The sequence below is a fragment of the Mus caroli genome, unplaced genomic scaffold (assembly GCF_978045245.1).
Source record: "Mus caroli unplaced genomic scaffold, Mus_caroli_1 scaffold_18, whole genome shotgun sequence".
Lineage (NCBI taxonomy): Eukaryota > Metazoa > Chordata > Mammalia > Rodentia > Muridae > Mus > Mus caroli.
Genome location: NW_028227273.1, coordinates 56,844,623 through 56,862,619, shown reverse-complemented (window position 1 = coordinate 56,862,619; position 17,997 = coordinate 56,844,623). Strand labels below are relative to the sequence as shown.

Sequence of the window (17,997 nt, the reverse complement as noted above, 5' to 3'; positions counted from 1 at the left end):
GTTTTAAAGGTTTATTTAATGAGTAGTCTATCTGCAAGTACACTGGCACACCAGAAGAGGGCATCAGATCACATTAGAGATGGGTGCAAGCCACCATGTGGTTGCTGGGAATTGAACTCAGGACCTCTGGAAGAGCAGCCAGTGCTCTTACTCGCTGAGCCATCCCTCCAGCCCTGAGTGGTATGATTTCTATTACACACATACATAGTTAGCAGATAGTCTAGACCTGAAAGTTTGCCTAGCTATTTTCTAATTTATATTTGTTCAAATTATCCTTTCAAGAGTGTTTAGATCATAGTTATTTGTTGTGAGTAGTGTGTGTATACGTGCACTGCATGCATATGTGCATGCGTCCATGTGTGCATGTGCATGCATGTGAGTGTGCATCTGTGTGTGTGTGTGTGTGTGTGTGTGTGTGTGTCTAGTCAATGTGGAGGTTAGAGGTGGTCCTCTCCTGTCTTTTACGTCTGAAGATTCAACTTAGGTCATCAGGCTTGGCAACAAGAGCCTTTATGTACTGAATCATTGCCAGCCCTGTTTATCCTGTTAAACATTGCTTTCTTATTTATTTATAAAGTGAGAACAGCTTTAAGGGATTTATGGAAAATGAAGAACATTGTAGGACATTATTACTGTTGTTTCATAGATGTTAGCTCTCCCAGCTGAGAAGACCTAGTTCAATAATGGTGAAGGAGGGATTTTTCTCATTTGCCCAGGTGTACTGGCTGGTTTTGTGTGTCAACTTGACACAGGCTGGAGTTATCCCAGAGAAAGGAGCCTCCCTTGAGGACATGCCTCCATTAGAACCAGCTGTAAGGCATTTTTTTCTCAGTGATCAAGGTGGGAGGGCCCCTTGTGGGTGGTACCATCTCTGGGCAGGTAGTCTTGGGTTCTATAAGAAAGCAAACTGAGCAAGCCAGGGGAAGCAAGCCAGTAAGTAACATCCCTCCATGGCCTCTACATCAGCTCCTGCTTCCTGATCTGCTTGAGTTCCAGTCCTAAATTCCCTTAGTGATGAACAGCAATGTGGAAGTGTAAGCTGAATAAACCTCAACTTGATTCTTGGTCATGATGTTTTGTGCAGGAATAGAAACCCTGGCTAAGACACCCAGTACTTCCAGTTCCAAGATGTCAAGATGGTATAGTGAGACTCTGTCTTAAACAAAAAACCAAAAACCACAAACAAAACCAAAGGTTAAGGAAGTCTGGTGAAGAGTCAATATTCTCTGTATAACCAAGTGGGTGCAGAAGCTGCTAGTGTTCAGATCAGAGAACTGCAAGGATGTAGACAAAGATGTCCCAGGCTATGCATCAGCTTCACTTATGGCATGTTATATAAGTGATTCTGGTTGCCAGGTATGGAGGCTCATATATGTCTTCCTAGGGCTCCAGAACAGGGAAAGAGGGGCTGCAGAGACTCCAAGGCCCATATAGATTTGTGTGTCTACTTTCGTTGTTGTGACACAATACCCAACATGAGCAACTTAAAGGAAGAAGTTTATTACAGGTTGTGATTTAAGAGGGTACAGTCCATCTCAGCACAAGGCATGCTGGAGCACATGGCAGCAGGAACCCGTGCCTGGGATCCTTCAGACTTCAGTAGATCAGGAGGCAGAGAGTAGAGATCATCTTATCTGGCTTTCTCTTGTTCTTTTATCCTTGGGCCCCAATGGAAGGGACGATGTCACACACATTTGGGGTGGGCCTTCCATCCTCAATTAATCTCTGGAAACACTCTTACGGATGTGACCAGAATTGCATCTCCCAGGAGATTCTAAATCCAGTCAAGTTGATGAAGGTTCATCATTTCAGCTACATAGTGAGTTCCAAGCCAGCCTGGGATGCTCTTAACAAACAAACAAACAAACAGAAAAAGGCAGAATGAGTCCTGGGCTACATCCCAAATAGTTTAAATGGGAGATCTGGAAAGAGTCTTTGGTATTTTGGGACAAGATTTGAGACCATTGATGTTAGTGGTGAGAACAGTGTGTGATAGAAATGGGTTTTATATGGGCATTACATTTTGGCAGCAGCAGTGGGATTTGGGGGTAGAGGTGGGAGGATAGCTGTAAATGAAAAGGGAGGGAGTTGCCATGTTGACAGATACACCATCTTCTCTCCCATGAGGGGTAGCAATTACGTAAAGAGCGTCTCTAACTGGCTGCTATCTGAAAGGTCCCCAAGCTGATTTCTTACCTTGAGGTACAAATAATAGAATCCAAATTCTTTTTTTTTATAAAGATTTATTTGTTTATTATATGTAAGTACACTGTAGTTGTCTTCAGACACTCCAGAAAAGGACGTCAGATCTTGTTATGGATGTTATGGATGGTTGTGAGCCACCGGGATATGAACTTAGGACCTTCAGAAGAATAGTCAATGCTCTTAACCACTGAGCCATCTCTCTCCAGCCCCCAAGAATCCAAATTCTTATCATTTAAAAAATAAAGGAATTCAATATATGATATTGGAGTGCTGGTATCTAAGGGAGAACAGGAGAAAGCCCGAACAGAACTGACAAGCTCACACAGGATCCATGGGACACAGGGATCACCTTACTGACACCCTGGCACTGACCTTTATGGCTGGGACGTCTTCCATGGAATCTGTGTCAATGTCACCCTTCCCAAATCCATTCTCTGCAGCTCCAGCTTTTTCTTATCACTATGAGCTGGGTCAAGTTCCAGCTGGGTCAAGGTCCGGCATGTGGTCATTCAGCTGGTGGAGCTGAGAACTCATGTGGTATCCAGCTGTAGAAATGTTTGGGAAAGTGACAAAGCTCTCTGGTTCCTTTCTATACTCTAGGTGATTTCCTAGTGTGTAAAGAGACTCAAGAGCTGGGACAGAATGGTACAAGGTAGAAATACAAGATGAAAGCAGATTCCTGGGAAAGTTATCTTGCCACATAGGGCAAGAGAATGACTGGTAAGGATGCAGGATGGTGATGTCCTTGAGGAACACCCCTCCCCAGGTCCCTGGACTGTACAAGAGGGCTAGTGCAGCCAGTCATGGTGGGACACACCTTTAATCCCAGTATTCAGGAGGCAAAGGCAGGTGGATCTCAGAGTTTGAAAGCAGCCTAGTCTACATAGTCAGCTCCAGGACAGCCAAGGGTTATAGAGATTCTGTCTCAAAAATAACAACAGCAACAACAACAACAAAAGGTGCTATACAGAGTCCTGGGTTGGGTAAGCACTTATATATAGATGAGTCTCAATGTAATAAAATGAGCAATGAACACATTTCCATGTAGGGCTTCAAATCTATGTAAACCCTCAGACACAATCCCTTCCCTACCTGCTCTCTTCTTCCTCGTCATCACAATGGCAATCAGTGCTCCAATGATGATAACCCCAAGGAGAACTACACCAACAGTTATTCCAACCACAGGCCAAGGAGGTGGTGGTTCTAGGAAGAAAGAAAGGGAAAGAGAGGGAAGAGTTCAAGGGATCTAATCCCCAGCTCCTAGCACAGACTTTACTCAGGAGTCTCTCCTTAATAACAGGCTCTGTGCTCAAACTTCTCCTTACCCCATCTCAGGGTGAGAGGCTCAGGCAGTCCCTCAAGCTCCACACAGCATGTATATTTATTTCTGCTCCTCCCAGAAGGTACCACCAGAGCTGCCCACTTCTGGAAGTTTCTATCCCCTGCAGGCCTGGTCTCCACAAGGTCCATGTCCTGGGTCAGGTCCTCCTCATCCCTCTGCCAGGTCAGCATGATGTCAGCAGGGTAGAAGTCCAGGGCCCAGCACCTCAGAGTGACTTCACCTTCATGTCTGGGGTGATGGGTCACAAGTACCTTTGGGGGTGGGGGTCTGAAAAAAAAAGTTTGGTAAATTTAAGCATTGTGCATTGTTTTGGGGATTTAAGCAGTATTTGTGCCCCTGTCCTGGCAATGAACAGGAGAATCAAGATGAGAAGGGATGCAAACCCCAAACAAGTAGTCTACACCAGGCATCAGTATACTCCGTTCCTTGGAAAAGTCTAATTTTATAGTAAGGCAATTCGAAGAAGAAAACTCCCAAGTTTTCAACCATGAAAAGAGGGTGTCTGGGTGGAGGGCATAGAGACTCAGCACCACTTAAGTCAGACCTCCAAAAATATTGGGTGTGAGCAGAGAACCTAGCTTATGGGAGGCCATAGTTCACAACGGGCTGCAGGTTGAAGGAAGTGGCTATTGGTTATTTCAGGAATCTTCTATCTTATTCTCTTGAGAGACTCTGAACTGTCCTGAAAGAAGGGTGAGCCCCAGGACAGTCACTCTCTGGTGCTGGGTCAGGAAAACCAGGAGTTCTCTTCCAACTCTGGAAGCAAGAGAGTGGTAGTATTTCAGCTGTCCCATTTTCCTTGCCCCGTGGAAGTATGCTCCCTCCTCAGTGCAGATAAAGGAGTTACTTTCAGGCCCTGATACCTGAGCGCTGTACAGTCCCCTTCCCTATCTCCAAGTGCCCCAGTAGCCACTAAACACAAGAGACTTTCAAGAAGTGGCTGAAGGCCTCTGCTACAACCTTCTGCCTCCCACTGTCGCTGGGTGATCTGAGCCGTACTGTGTGCCACAGTCCATGTTTTCTGGTCCGAGTTCAGGCTGATATAATAGGGGCCATCAAAAGCATGTCTATGGTGCCCACGGAGGAGGCGTCGGTCTGGCCCCATGTCGCAACCGATTAAACACTGGAAGGTGTGAGAAACTGCTGCAAAGGTTCTGTGCTCAAACTTCTCCTTACCCTCATCTCAGGGTGAGAGGCTCAGGCAGTCCCGCAAAGTCAGCCCCGCCCACCCATGGAATTTTCACCTACACTGGAAACCAGCCCTCGCTCCACTATTCTCTTGGGTTCCCGGTCTCTGCAAACTCCCCACCCCCTGGCCAAACCTAGGGTCTGGAACCCTGGGCGACTTGGATTGCTCCGTGGAGATGTGAAGGGGTCACTCACAGTTATCGCTCTGGTTGTAGACCTGAACTGCGAATCGCAGGTTTTCTCGGGCCCTGTGTGAATAGCTCTCCACTTTCCTTCTTTCCATCTCCAAATACGCAGGCCCCATCTGCTTCACCCAGGGCCCTAGCGCCTGGATCCTCTGAGTAGCTCCATCACTGTCAAAGCGCATAAACTGCATGTAGTTCACGTAGCCAACAATGAAGACAAGGGAATCTCGAAGACCGGGTCGAAACACGGTCGTGGTTACCAAATACCGCAAGGAATGTGAACCTGCAGACAGAGCGCGGTGAGACCCCGACCTCATCCTGGGAATCTCTGGTGGGTCCTTGGGTCAAAAGGGGTTCAGGGCACCGGACTCCGAACATAGGATGGAGAAGGGAACTGGAGAGTATTGCTGGGCGATGAGAAGGAGCAGCTTCCTGAGTGCTGTCCGGAGCTGTTTCCCTCCAGACCCACACTAACCAGCAAAGCCCTGGCTCTTGGTCTGGATCGGAGCCAGGAATGCTGAGAGCAGCAGGAGGGTGGCACAGGGCACTGTAGGCCCCATCCTTGATGTGTGGAAAATCTGGGGGGACTGAGACTTTGTTCCTCTCTGTGGAGTTTCTACCACTGTGGGTTGTGGGAAGAAACACTGTGGCTGTGAGTAGTTCTCCAAAATTCCTACACGCACTGGGAGTGAGCACACGGGTCCAGATGGAAGGACAGCACAACTGACACAGTTTGTAAGCTACCCAGAGAGAATTCAGAAGGGACAAGGGACTTCCCAACCTATGGCTTCCCCACCACAGTCACCTTGAAGACAAAAACCTCAGACTGGGGACTTATGAAAACCCACTTCCTCCTGTACTTGGTGCTCTTTGACACATCCGCTCTCTCTGAGTCCTGTTAAGGACCTTTGTCCTATGAGATTCTCAGTGTTGGAATCCAGGATCTCTTGTTTGTGTTTACACAACAAGGACCTCTTTTTTTTTTTTTATGTAGGTTATATCTAATGACATTTACTGTGTTAAAAACTGACAGGGTTGGAGAGATGGCTCAGTGGTTAAGAGCACTGACTGCTCTTCCAGAGGTCCTGAGTTCAAATCTCAGCAACAACATGATGGCCCACAACAATCTGTACTGAGATCTGATGCCCCCTTCTGGTGTGTTTGAAGAGAGCAATGGTGTACTCATATACATAAAATAAATAAGTCTTACAAAAAAAAAAAAAAAAAGAATCGTGGCACTTCACTATGTATCTAATTAGTGGATTTGATGTGTGGGTCCACTTTTCATCTTCCCTAATTTAAAAGATTTGGGTGAGAGGTGGTGAAATGCAATTAGACATCCCATTGAAAGGGGAATTTTCTGTGTCTGGTGAGAGGCAGTGTTCGGTTCTGAAGAGAAAGCATCGTTCCTTTTCTAGGCAGCATCCATGCGTCCATGGTCAGTGACAAGCACACCTCATGTGTGAATCCCACACTGGATTATACTTCCTGTAAGACATCATTCTCTCCAGAGGGTTTTTAATCCAGTCAGGTTTCTATGAAGAAAAAAATGGGGCGGTGGTGGCGCACGCCCTTAATCCCAGCACTTGGGAGGCAGGGGCAGGCAGATTTCTGAGTTCTAGGCCAGCCTGGTCTACAGAGTGAGTTCCAGGGCAGCCAGGGCTACACAGAGAAACCCTGTCTCAAAAAAAAAAAAAAAGTAGGAAGCTTGAGGTTGGTCTGAGGGTATGGAAATGAAATACTTTCTCTGAAACACCCAGGACATGGATTCGAGATGGATGGAGATTGCTGGGGTTAAGGAGTTTATTAGAAGAGTTACTAATGCCATAGACAGACAGAGAATAGTAAGACGTTAACATGGTGGGCTTCTGAGAGGAGTTCAGGCCCCAGCACCAGAGACAGCCAGCCTGGCTGGGGCCTCTGGAGAGAGAACCAGAGTGTGGCACTGGTCCCTGGCACAGAAGCACAGGTCCCATTTTATAGCTGAGAACTGAGATGGCTACACAGCACAAGTCAGCAGCCAGGCTCTGAATCCCAGGCAAAAGGCAGGAAAGGGCATGGGGTAGAGCAGGATGTGTGGTTGCCAATACCCACTTTGATAGAAACTCACTTCCTCACATGAGAAATCCTGGTACCTAAAAGTCTATTGGCCAGGCATTTATAAACAGTGTCTCTGTGTTATGTATGAGAGTAGGAGGGAGGCTGCAGCTATCAAAGCCTGAACAACAGTCAGATTGTAGTGTAAGGCTCTGGGGAGCCTAAGCTTACTGGGAACCCCCTGAGCCAGGATCGATGCAAAAAGCAAGAGGAATTTATTGTTCCAGTGCACTGGGGTCATCCTAGACCCAAAGGAGAGATGGCGACCCCCAGCACCCGTTTGGTGAGTTTTTATACAGTTTCCAGGGGCAGCATGGAGCATCAGCAACTAAGCACAATATGATTGGTGGAACAGTGCACCCTTTAAACTGATTGGACTTTAGGGAATGAGGTGACAAGGACTTCCCTTGTCTGAAGGTGAGCAATGGTCCTGGGAGGGATGGGGGGTATGTGTCCCCACCCAAAGGTTGGTTCCTGACTGTGCCTCTCCCTTCCTGAGGAGCAAGTGTTCCATGACCTTCCAAAGTTCCTGAGCTGACCTTTTCAGTAGCATTTTTTTTTTTTTTGAAACAGGGTTTCACTATGTAGTGGTGGTCGACCCGGAGACCAGGCTGACCTTGATCCATCTGGTCAAGCAAAGATCAACCTGCTTCTGCTTCCCTAGGGCTAGGGTTACTTAACCCATGGGTGCTGTCTAGGAAAGGAATGAGGCTTTCTCTTCAGAACCCAATACCGCCCCTCACCAGACACAGAAAATTTCCCTTTCAATGGGATATCTAAGGCACATGCTGCCATGCCCTGACACTGCTTTCTTACACCCTTATGCTATTACAATAATGACATCGACTTCCAAAACAAAAATTAGAAATTTCTCTAAGACTTGCTGATGAGAATCCAGAAACTGAAAGGGCGTGATGAGGGCCTGATGGATACAGGGGTGGTCTTACCATAGGCATCTCACTTTTAACTTCCTCAAGCCATGTACTCTCTATCAAAATAATTCAGTTTAGGGGTCAGTGAGATGGCTCAGAAGGTAAAGGTGCTTGCTGCTAAATCTGACAAACTGAGTTAGATTCCCCTCAGACCCACACGATGGAAGGAAAAAACTGACTCCGGAAAGTTGTCTTCTGACCTCCACACTCATGCCTTGGCATGTGTGTGCGTGCACACATACACATAAAAATATTTAAATGTAAGTTAAGGGAGGTAGAGGCAGAGGCAGGCTGATCTCTGTGAGTTCCAAGCCGTCCCTACAAAGGGACTATTATTCTACTTTATATTTTAGACTTTATATACTTCTACAGTCTCTAGAGAAAGCAGCTCTCCCAGAAGGTCTTTTTCTTATCAAAGTGGTTGGCAGGTTTGCAGCTCTACCCTCACAGGAGCTGGAAATGGCATGTCTTTGTCCTTTATCAAAAGTTCTCCTTCAATCCATCTTTATACAAGGATGATATGACTAAGTATTAGGGCCGGAAAAACTGGCAAGAGAACAGAATCTCTGGGCTGGATAGAGACCTCCAGTTCCAGTAGGGCAGGATCATTTATTTACTTGACCTAGGGACACACCTAGGAAGGCATGCTCACCTTAATCCACACAAAAGAAAGAGGCAGAATAATTAGTGCTCTAATGAGATACCATCGTTGTTCTCCCAGAATTCCTGGCCCCAGTGCAGTAGCTGCTGGCCACAGTCAGGGAGGTCTATAAATCTGCCCACTTTCCTGTTAGTCCTTTCCCTTTTCTTCTGTCTCTTTTCTAAGCATGATTTCCTTAACACTCGGGGTCTTCTCTCCAACGCTTTCAGCTCCGCTACTCTTTCTTTAAAGCCTTCTTCCTTGTCACGTGGCTGCTTGTCTGCTACACGTCTTACCCCCATGCCAGTTTATAATGGCCCTTTCTCCTTCTCTCCTCCATTTTCCTCTTCCCAAAAGCTTCTTTACAGCCTGCTTGTCCTGAAAATGATCTTGAGATTCTTTTTGAGTCTATCCTTAAATTACTTTATTAGTGAACCTAACCTCCACCCACAAATACCCCAATTCGTCCTGTATCATTGGCAGACACCTATGAGAGGTGGAGGCAGAAAGATAAGGATCATCTTCAACTACATACATAGTGAGAGTTTGATGCCAATGGGGATAAAACAAAACAAAACAAAACAAAACACAAAGGGGGAACCCAAGATGTCCTACCAACAGGACAGCTAGTATGGCCGTGGAGCTGAGGGATGATGAGGCTAAGATGAAGGAGATCCAGGTAGATACTGTACACCAGGTAGGTGGGATCCAAACTGGATAGGATGGGGGCTGTGGGATATTTGTCCCAAAGAAAGAACTTTCAATCTTCATACCTTAGCCTCCTGGGTGCTGGTCTTACAAGACATTTGCCACCAGGTCTGAATCTCATCGAACGTATCAAAGGGGAATCTGAACCGTGGGAAATAAACGTTTGACAGCAATCTGTAGCATGTCCCATGTGAACAAAGCATATTTGTTTGTACTGCTACAGCAAAATACCAGGGACTGGTTAGCTCACACCGAACACAAGTTTATTTCTCATAGTCAAGGTGATGGCTAACTCAGTACCTGGTGAGTGCTCACTTACTGATGCATGGACAGTGTGTCTTTGCTAAGTTCTGAGCATGTCAGACATGGGAGACAAGAGCCCCCTGGGCTCTCTGCTGTGAGAGGACCAATTCCATTCATAAAGCTCCACCATCCTGTTCTCATCATTTCCAAAGTCTTTAACCTCAAATACCATCACATCCAGGATTAGGTTTCAAATGTGAACTTTGGGATATGACCAGTCTAGCAGGGACGAGGATAGTCTAACGTCAATGTGTCCTTCCTTTTGAACATGTGGCTATGAATTAAGGCACCTCCAGGATTTGCAGTCATCCTAGGAATCTCACCCTGAGAGACAGACACTGAAACCTGGTGCAAGCCAGAGGAGGAACTCGTCTCCAGAAAAGAAATTTCATATACTTCTAATGATGTATTGGGCCAACTTGGGATGTGAGACAACACACCAGACAATGGTGGATTGATGATGAAGCCTTGGTGAGATCACACCTTGGTCACACAATTGTGTCACAGCCTAACTCTGCATGTCTCTGGTCTTCGATTTAAACATTGTTCTCATGTGAGGACTCTGAAGGTAGACTTGGGAGCCGCTAGACCTCTTTGCCCTTCTTATCAATGTGGCCATATTGAATAAATCTCCTTTCTTCCTCCTGCTTCCTGGTATTTGGATCTTTTAGGTACCTTGTTAGATAGACAGCTGACCGTGGCTTGTTAGGCACAGGTTCTGACCATAACTCTCTGGTAACAGCCTAGGTTAGCTCTCCCCCTCTCTCATACATACATACATACACACACACACACACACACACACACACACACACACACACACATTTTTCTCTGATTTTTGAGATAGGATCTCACCATGTATCCTTAGCTGGCCTGGCCATCCTAACCCTAACCCTCATCTTTGCTTTGTAGACCAGGTTAGCCTCATATTTACAGAGACCTGCCTCCAAGAACTGGGATTAAAGGCATGTTTTATAGTGGTGTTTGATGAGGGATACAGGGAAGAGGGGAGAGAGGGTTGGGATGTTTTGTATGAGAAAAGAATAAAGCAAAAGTAATGAAAATGCACAGAAAGCCTCAACTTTCCTGCATACAGGAGTCCCCTGGACATCTCAACAAGATTCAGTATCTGAGCTGAGATTCTGTATAATAAGCTTGGGCTAACCACACATCTACAAGAACATAGACGAGGACCACAGAATGACCACAGTCATTCTGGAAGCTGGTTGTATCCCCTACACCTGCAATACCAGCACTCAGGTGAATGCAGAAAGATTTATGGGAGTAGGCATTATATCACTCATTTCTCTCACTAATATATAAAACCAACAAAACAAAACAAAAAATCTGAAAGAAGCAACTTAAGTCAAGAAGGGTTTGTTTTGGTTTTTGATTTAAGAAGGTACATCCCATCCTGGAAGGAAAGCATGGTGGACTCACATCTCCGTGCATCAGGAGCAAAGTGTGGGGATGCTGCCCCTCATCTGGCTTCCTCCTCTTCCTCCCTTGTGTTCAGCCTGGCCCCCCCTCCCACTCCCGAGTGATAGGTTGGTGTCATCACATTCAAGCAGGCTCTCCTTTCCTCAGTTAATCTCTGGAAACATCATAAACATTTCCAGAATTGCAAACTGACACACTGACAATGAAGATTAGCTATCACAGCTACATAGTGAGTGCCAGCCCATCCTGAATACAGTGTGAGAACCTACCAAAAAGGGTGAGAAGGTAGTACATGGCCTCCCTGCTTCACAGTCTAAGACAGCAAGAGTCTTGAGAAGAGGTATGAGAATTCTGGAACAAAGTTTGAGGCCACTGACGCCAGTTGGCCGAGCAGTACTCACAACAAGGAACAGTCCCAAGTGAGAATAAAGTATTTTGCCCTGAGAATGTAAGGACATACGGACCTGGACCTGTCATCAGCCCTGAGTTATTTTCTCTCCCACTGAGTATCACCTCAAGTACAAGACAAAGTTAGCAATTTACAGGATAAAAGTCTCTTGCTATCTGAAAATTCCCTAGACTGATTTCCAACTTATAGACACAAATAATGGTATCTAAATTATTACCTTTTAAACACACAAAAATTTATATGGGACATTAGAGTCTCACAGATTTTTTTTTTTTTTAATCTTAGAAAAATCCAAAACTCCAAGCTTGAGTCTTCATATCCAGGGACAGAATACAAAAGCCAAACACCACCAGATCCTATGCAAGATACAGGACTCCTGCCACAGTGGAGCCAAGGACTCAGGCTGTGCCCAGCTGCTGGGTTGTTTAACAGAACCAGGGAGGGACTAGGTCTCTGTTTCCTTTCGAGACTTTCAGTACTGGGACTTGAGGTTAAGGGGTGGAAATAAAATGATAAAAATAATAAAGTTAACATCCTTCTCCATCTCTGGGAGGATAAAGGCAGAGAACAGGATGCAGAACGATTTAGTTCCAGAGGAAACTCTTAGTCCTAGACCTCAGGCAATATTCCAGGGGTATGGTTGCAGACAGACCTGGAACAGGGTCAAATAACATGAAGAAGGATTTGCATAGGAAAAAGATGGAGTGCCCTCCCAGAGGCCCATTCCCTCTTCCTGGAGACCCTGCCTCAGATTTGTGTCCATGTTAGCAGAATCCTCAGTGTGAAGCACCACCCCCTCCTCTATTTCCAGGTGTTCCTTACACAGTTGGTTTTTAAAAAAGGCCCCTAAGTGGCTAAGACACACTAATGGATACACTTTATAGTAACAAAACAGAAAATTGGCACATTTGTATCCAGGGCTTGAAATTTCTCAGGAAAACCCAAATCTCAAACACCATCCTTATCTGCACTTTCCTTCCTCACCACAATGGCAGCGCACCTCCAGTGACCAAAACTGGAAGGAGAACCAGACCAGCAGTGATCCCTGTGATGGGTGTGGTGGGAGAGAAAGATAGCTCTGGAAGAGAGAGGGGAGAGAAGGATAGAACTAAGGGACATACTCAAGGTCTGCAGAAGGGTTCCTGCTTTCCCAAGGACAGACTCTGTACCTACACACACCACCTTTATCCCATTTCAGGATGAGAGGTTCGGGCAGCCCCTCGGGTTGCACATGGCATGGGTATTTATGCTCTTCTCCTGAAGGCACCACCACAGCTGCCCACTTCTGGAAGGCTTCGTCCTCTGCAGGCCTGGTCTCCACAAGGTCCATGTCCTGAGTCAGGTCCTTCTCACCCCTCTGCCAGGTCAGGATGATGACAGTAGGGTAGAAGTCCAGGGCCCAGCACCTCAGGGTGACATCACCTTCAAGTGTAGGATGATGGGCCACATTTGTTTTGGGGGAGTCTGAGGAAAAGAGTCAGAGGGTAACAACCTTCTGTTCTCTCCTGTGGACTATGTGAGCATTAGTCATGTGATCATCCCCATAGTTGGGTTGAAAATTTAAACAGCAGCTCTTACACAACCTGGACTTAGGATGAAGAAATATCTATTCCTTGGATCTATTCCTGATCTGTGAACATTGGCAGGAACGGGGACTGAGATCAAAACAGGACTGGCACTCACTCTTTTCAGAGCTGGTACCCCTTCATCCACGAAAAGATGGAGTCCACTATTGTGCTTTGAATGTAAAATGTTCCTTGTGGCTCAGGTGTTTGATGCTTTGTGTCTGGTGATGCTGATGATTCTAGTGGAATATTTAGGATGCGGTAGATGAAGGGAGTGGTTACTAGGAGGTGGGCCTTGAGAGTTATAGACTGTTTCCAGTTGTCCTCTACTTCCTCATCTGTCCAGAGGTGAGCAAGGTTCCAGGCTCTGTCCCTAAGCTACTCCCACCCCTGTGTGCTCCCCTGTGAATTGTTAACTGATGGTTGGAGAACCACAATACGTTCTTCCTCCCTGAAGATGCTTCTTTTCAGGTACATTGTCACGGCAATGAGAGAAGCAACTAATACAGTCCTTGGAAGAAGGTGGCTCCTGTGGGATCTGGAAATCAGGGAGGCTTCCTCTGCTGCAGACCAATATGTGTGTGTACACCTATACATGTGCAGCATTTATCTGGAGGTCAAAAGACAACTTGTTCTCTCCTTCTACCATGTGTGCTCAGGGTTCCAAACTCAAGTTGTTAGGCTTTATGGTAAGCACCAAACATTGAGACATCTTGCTGGCCCAATGATCCCTTTGTATTGCCTCAGACTGTGCAACCTTTCTTTTATAGAGGAATGAGCAGTGACAGCACTCAATTTCTCTACTTCTACATCACTCAGACCCCATCTGCTTCTATGTCCCACAGCCTCGAGAGCCCTGGGAAGATGGCTAAGCCCCAGTTGCAAGTCTCAACTACCCACAGCAAACAACACACAACTGCTGTCACTGTCTGCTTAGGATCCTGCCCCACAAGTATTATTTTAGAAATTGCTGTTGCTGTTGTGATAGATCACATGCCATGTCAAGGTATCGATACACCTTCAGATGGAGCAGTCCCAGATGTGAGTCCTATCATTCACACCAAGGGCATTGCAACCCTCCGCTGCCATTCCACACCGCATGGAGAAAGCAGACACACATCAGTAATTTCTCCCATGGATAGTTTGGCTTCAATTTCACATCTTATATCCCAGTAACCATGAACCTGATCCTCCCAAGCCCATTTTGGTCCTGCTGTGTCCCCACTTGGGTGTAGAGTATTTTATTACTTTCTCTGGAGAGATATGATAGATATCTATTCACCCCAGACAGGACTCCAACAACAGACCAAATGAATGATTCCATCAAAGCCCATCCTTACCATCCAACACTAGTTTGGCAATCCCATAAATGTATTGAAGGTTACTTACAGACATGAGTGAGGCGTTACTTAATACTCATAAACACAACACTGAAAAGCCCACTTCAGCATGAATGACAACTCACAAAAGCTAGATCACTGGAGTGTGCCACCAATGAATCCAATCAATTAATAAACACACACACACACACACACACACCATTACCATACTGGCTATCCAGAAGTTCACTATGTAGACAAAGCTGGCCTCCAACTCACTCATCTGCCTGCCTCTGCCTCTTCAATGATGGGATTAAAGGCATCAGCCACTACACCCATGCCATCAATTAACCTTCTAGCTCCTATATACACTAGTATTTCTGTAGTCCAGATGTGGCTAGTAGGATTCCTTGTGATTGGGGAACATAGGAGGGTGTGAATGGCTAGAATCCCCAGTAAGGGTAATCACCGCTTTTCTGATTTTGAAACAGTAACAGCCTTGTGTGGAGCCTGGGGGACAGTATTTCACAATAGGTGGCTTAGGAATTGGTCCTGCCATAAAGTCTGCTCAAGGGCCAATAGAAGCTACCCCTGAAACCTGCATGCTGCAGCATTTCCTCCCCTTTATCCAGGTATTTGAGAAGCCACTTGAACGCACCTTCCCTCCAAGAAAGATGTGCATGATATAGCAAAACCAGATGCCTCCAAGAAAGATGTGCATGATATAGCAAAACCAGATGCCTCTCGCTTGCACCTAGTGATCTGAGACTCCTCCGTATCCACTGCAACCCAGGAGCGCAGGTCCTCGGTCAGAGAGATGTAATCCTGGCCTTCATAAGTGATGTGCTTATACCCACGGAGGAGGTGATGCTCTGGCCCTATGTCACAGCCGATTAGTCACTGGACAGTGTGAGACTCTGTTGAAGCCAAAGTGGTCAACACTATGTCCTAGGTTAGCCCCACTCATTGCACACAGCCTGCTGGTGATTGGTCAAAGCCTACTTCAAACTGAAATGAAACCACAGTAAATTTCTGCAGGCTTCTCCAGGATGGCAGGAACTTGAAGATTTCACCAGCCCTAGGTATATATTTCATAAGAATATGCGGAGACTATAGAGTAGCCTTCTGTATAGGGTCACTCACCATTCTCTCTCTGGCTATGGTAGCCGAACAGGGTCCACAGTTCGATTTGGCCGAGTACTAATTAAGATCCTCCTGGCGAGGCGCATCAGCTCCTCCCAATGCTCAGGTTCCTGAGCTGAGCTATAAATGGCACCCACGGCTCCACCCACTGACTCTCCAAGTCGTTGCTGAAGCTCATAATCTGTATGTTGTCTATGTAGCCTCGGTGAACCGAGGTTAGGATCGTACAAGGTGGTGGTGAAATACCGCAGGGAGTGTGAGCCTAGGGGTGGTGCGGGGTCAACCCAGGTGGACCTGGGGACAAGCGGACCCGCTGGGAGGAGAACTAGCACACAGGGCTCCGGAAGCACGCGGATTGGAGAAGAGAGCCTGGCAGGGGCTGCCCAACTCTAGGCGGGGGAAGCGGGGGTGGGGGGTGTGTAGGAGGGGGTAGGAGGGAGTGGAGGGGGTAGGAGGGGGAGGTAGTGGGTGGGTTAGGGTGTCTAGTTGGGAGACAGCCGCCAAGACTTAGCTTCCCCCACCGAGCTATTGCTGCCCGGCCTCCTCCCTCCTCCCCACAGAAGTGGCTTCACTTTCCACCCTGCACTCACCCGCGCTGGCTGAGTTGGGACCAGGGCGGTCGCCAGCAATGGAAAGAGGGTGTGCAGCACCACGGACCCCATCCTCGTGTTTGGAGAACTTGAAGAGCAAGATCCCTGTCTATGAAGTTTTATAGCGTTGTGGGTGTGTGGGGGCAGATCATGACTCTTAGTGGTTCTACAAAATCCCCACACACAACAGAAGTGAACATGTGGGTGTCCAAACATTACTGGGGAAAAGGGGTTTCCCATTTGTGGATTCTAAGAGTGTTCTTGATTAAAAAGAAAAGAAAAGCCAATAACAAAGCCAGACTCAGAAGGACGCTCCAGGTTCACCTCATTAGTTCGGGATGGCCGGGAGGGAAGACAACAACACTAGCAAACCATAAACTTAGCAGGGGCTAAAGGTCATCAGTAGGGGAGGGTGAGCAGCTGTAGAAAGGAGAAAAGAAAAGATGAACCCTTTGAATTATAAATCAGGAAAGCAAACAGACTCAGCAGTGAATCTACAAGGAACTGGATTTGGGGGGAGGGCTGGGTGGTGGATACTTCAGGATCGTAGTAAGTACATTATTTCATTTGGGGTATTATTATTCCTTCCATTTCCTTTGCATGTTTTCAAATGACCAGCTTTCCAGAGGGGTTGTCTGCTGGCCAAGTGATTAACAGGTCTAGTTAGATTAGCTCCCAAAGAAGGTGGAAGGGGGCATTGGTATGCAATATTCTAATCTCTGGGACAGATCAGAATGCATAGTCTCTACCCTGATGTGGAGATTAGATTCCATTCTTTTGACCAAAGTCAAGTTACCCCAAAGCCCTGATACCCCTATCCTTCTCATCTGGTAACTGGATGTGTGTGAGCGGGCGCATTCTTAACAACCCCTAAGCCAGGTGACGCTTGTCTAGCTGCCTAACACTGGCAGAAGATCCTGAGAACTGACGGTTTGTAAACTAGAGAAATGAACCCTGGGGCCACAAGGAAACTTCAATTCTTAGACTGCTTGAAAGCAAGACCCTAGACCAGATAATTTACCCACAGCTCCTCCTTCTGCACCTAGAGTCCTTTATCACAGTAAACCCTTTATACAGCACCCTGGTGAGAGCTGTATGTGTCAGGAAGTCCCAACCTTTTTGTTTCAGGATCTCTGTATGCTCTCACAGATTAGGGAGGACCTCAAACAGATGTTAGCAGGGTACATCCATCAATCTTACTTGGGTTAAAAAGTAAAACATGTGTTGAGTTCAGTTCTCAGAATCTCGCAGCTCACAGCTGTTAAGTTTCCAACTGGGACAAATGGCAGAGGTGCCTGTTTAACATACCAAAGTGGAGTGGCCTCCAGATTCTTCTGTCCTTTAGTACCTACCCTCAACAGGGTATGGCTGAAGTACCCCTCCCTCCCCCAACTCCCTTAGACTCTTCCCTGTACATCATCTAGGCATTTTAGTTACTTGCTCCCTTTTGTACCTCTGACCTCCTGGCTGCTACACCTGGTTTCCCTCTTCTCTCCCTTCTCCTCCCCATCTCCCCACATGGCCCATCTCAGTCACCACAGCCACTCTGGACTCTCCCAAATGTCTCTGCCTCTAGCTGTCCTTTCCCTTTTATCTGCAATATTTTTTTTTTCTCACCATACCTAGGACCAGCCATTTCCTTTCCTTTCCTTTTGCAGCCACCTATAACCCAAGCTCTTCAGCCATTTTCCTTTCCTTTCCTTTTTATTTCCATGCAACAGCCACTTATAACCCAAGCTCTAGGGGATTCATGAAAGGTCTTTGAATAAACTTGACCTCATTTCTCCTGTAAACCCTTCCTGCTCAATGAGTCTCCTGAGAGACCTTGAAGAACAGAAGCTGTCATGTAATTGTGTCTCTGTCAAATGCTTACAGAGGCTCTGTTATATCCACTGAGCAGCCTTCCCTTCCTCCATATCCAAACCATCTTT

General features: G+C 46.6%; 2 pseudogenes across 1 annotated transcript; both read right to left on the bottom strand.

Moving 5' to 3' along the window:
• Nucleotides 1-1,721: 1,721 nt before the first annotated feature.
• LOC110312228 (H-2 class I histocompatibility antigen, Q10 alpha chain-like) lies at nucleotides 1,722-5,480 on the bottom strand (annotated as a pseudogene). Its single transcript, XR_015045953.1, has 7 exons — nucleotides 5,396-5,480; nucleotides 4,931-5,203; nucleotides 4,395-4,642; nucleotides 3,531-3,814; nucleotides 3,298-3,408; nucleotides 2,578-2,750; nucleotides 1,722-1,846 (listed from the first exon to the last, which is right to left on the bottom strand). The product of XR_015045953.1 is annotated as an H-2 class I histocompatibility antigen, Q10 alpha chain-like (transcript).
• A 6,917-nt stretch (nucleotides 5,481-12,397) lies between these two features.
• Nucleotides 12,398-16,138, bottom strand: LOC110312229 (HLA class I histocompatibility antigen, alpha chain G-like; annotated as a pseudogene).
• Between the last annotated feature and the right edge of the window lie 1,859 nt (nucleotides 16,139-17,997).